This window comes from Hylobates moloch, unplaced genomic scaffold (genome assembly GCF_009828535.3).
Source record: "Hylobates moloch isolate HMO894 unplaced genomic scaffold, HMol_V3 SCAFFOLD_12, whole genome shotgun sequence".
Taxonomy (NCBI): Eukaryota; Metazoa; Chordata; class Mammalia; order Primates; family Hylobatidae; genus Hylobates; species Hylobates moloch.
This window is the reverse complement of record NW_026652287.1, coordinates 5,786,501-5,789,099: the sequence shown is the minus strand read 5'-3', so window position 1 is coordinate 5,789,099 and position 2,599 is coordinate 5,786,501. Positions and strand designations below refer to the sequence as shown.

Genomic DNA, 2,599 nt, shown 5'->3' with positions numbered 1-2,599 from the left:
AAGGACTTCGAGACCAGCCTGGCCTGGCCAACATAGTGAAGCCCCGTCTTTGCTGAAAATACAAAAATTAGCCAAGTATGGTGGTGGGCACCTATAATCCCAGCTACTCAGGAAGCTGAGGCAGGAGAATTACTTGAACCCAAGAGGCGGAGGCTACAGTGAGCTGAGATTGCGCCATTGCATTCCCGCCTGGGCGACAGATCGAGACTCCATCTCAAAAAAAAAAAAAAGGGGGGGGGGGGGATACAAAATTATAGCTAGCTTGGAGAAATAAGTTCAACTGTTCTGTATCACTGCAGCATGAATATAGTTAACAATAAGGTATTATACAGTTTCCCTGTATCAGCTGGGCTTGGCGGGGGTTGCCCCCTTTGAGAAGGGAGGCACAGGGCTTGGGTGAGGGGCAGAAGCCATCGGAAGTGCCTAGCTCTTTTGGAAACTGGGGGCCCAATGACTGACTACGTTTACATGACTTGCGTGTTGAACCTTGATTAACATCTGTACGCCTTTCCTAGTTCTAACCCTGAGCCCCGGGGAAGCAGGAAAGTGTGGCCGGCCTCTTGCACAGCTTTTTCTCCAAGTAAACTACTGAAATCAAACCGCATTTCACATGTGTTTACACATGTTGCTCAGGCTTGTTATGTCATTCTCCCAGTCATTAAAGAACAGACATTTAATACAACAGCTTTACCTTAAAAAAAATTATATAGTTTCAAATAGCTAGAAGGAGGATATTAAACATTCCCAACAAAATATTTGAGAAAATGGATATGCATTGTGATCTGATCACTCTGCGTTGTGTATATATAGAAACATTCTTAGATACCCCATTAAAATGTCTAATTATTTGTCAATTAAAAAATAAAATATTCAATCTAGGTGGAAGTTTAAATGGTAAATAAAATAGGAAAAAATGTATATTCCCCTTAACTTAGTAAGTGTTAATTTCTTGTATTCAAGAGAACATCTCAAATAATAATATGGTGTAAGATAGACTTCAGTATCATTTTGTGATTAATCTTTTCAAGTTGAAAGAAGGCATTGATTATTTTTGGTGAAGTTATTACTGCAATAACTTTTGCACTAATATGTGTTCGTTAAAGTCACAACTTCTTTGTTGCTGTTTTTCAAATTAGAAGAGAAAAACAAACATGATGCTTCGAAGGGCAAATTATGATGTGGTATCGACTGAAGAGGTGTACACAGTGGGCAAGGGAATGCCAGAGCTCTGCAGGGTTGGCATGGCTGGATTTCTCCCAGGTGAAACTCTGGAAAAGAAATGACAGAACCTCCACTTTCCCATGATGCAGTATCCCACTGACAGAAAGACTTAGCTGTCAACATGAAGACTGAGTTAATATCTCATAGGCGGCATCATATGTTTGCTTTGAAAATGGATGAGGATGAGCCGCGGAACCAGGAATGATGGCAGGACCAACCTTTAGAAAGTTCCTTCCACTAGGCTGGGTGCGGTGGCTCATGCCTGTAATCTCAGCACTTTGGGAGGCCGAGGCGGGCGGATCATCTGAGGTCAGGAATTCAAGACCAGCCTGGCCAATAGGGTGAAACCCCTCCTCTACTAAAAATACAAAAAAATTAGCTGGGCTTAGTGGCGGGCACCTGTAATTCCAGCTACTCAGGAGGCTGAGGCAGGGGAATCGCTTGAACCCAGGAGGCGGAGGTTGCAGTGAGCCGAGATCGCGCCATTGTTGCCCAGCCTGGGCAATAAGAGCGAAACTCCATCTCAAAAAAAGAAAAAAAAAAAAAAAGAAAGTTCCTTCCACTCTTTGATGAGTATTGGTCAAAAAGAATCCCGCCAGAACTGTAACCGAAGGAGGGGTTAAGCCTCCAGAAAAATCTCAAGGAAACTAACGTGCAAGCAACAGGCATAGCTAGTGAATAGGGCTCTAAAGGAAAGGGTGGAGATATTAACCAGTTAGTGTAAAAGTTGGAGATAAAGTTCTTCTCCCAGAATGCAGAGGCATCAAAGTCGTTCTAGATGATAAGGATTCTTTCTTCTTTAGAGATAATAACATTCTTGGAAAGTATTTAGACTGAAATAAATCACTATTGAAATGACATCCACACGAAGCTGCCCACTCCACTGAAGTTCTGAAATCTTTCATCAGTTAAATAATTTCCATCTCCCTGTTTTATAATAAACTCATAATTCATAAAACATGAAAGAATTAAAAAGATAAAAATGGATGAGTCCCTAAGTTCACCTGGGCTTGCTATTTTTATCTGGCATGAGCACTAAGTAGCCATCAAAGATTGTCTTTTATGTGATGAAAATGCAGTGGTACTCAAATACAGAAATGTTGGAAAACGTGGTACTCATGGTTTATTCTGGAGCTAGTGCGTCGATGCTTGCCCTGAAGGAGGAAAATGGCAGGGGGTGATACCGCAGGTGCCTTAGCATAGATCAAGGCAGTGGGATGGAAAGGCTCTGGTGGTCACTGTGAGATTCCCTGACATCACAACTAAACCTTCTGATAAAGGAAAGGTCATCAATTTTATTAAATCTCAGCACTTGAGCAAAGATCTCTAAGTATTTTGTGTCGGGACATAAGAAAATTGTATAAAGCATAAAGCACTT

General features: G+C 41.6%; 1 pseudogene; it reads left to right on the top strand.

Moving 5' to 3' along the window:
* The first annotated feature begins 1,425 nt into the window (after positions 1-1,425).
* LOC116479385 (10 kDa heat shock protein, mitochondrial-like) lies at positions 1,426-2,058 on the top strand (annotated as a pseudogene).
* The last annotated feature ends 541 nt before the right edge of the window (positions 2,059-2,599 follow it).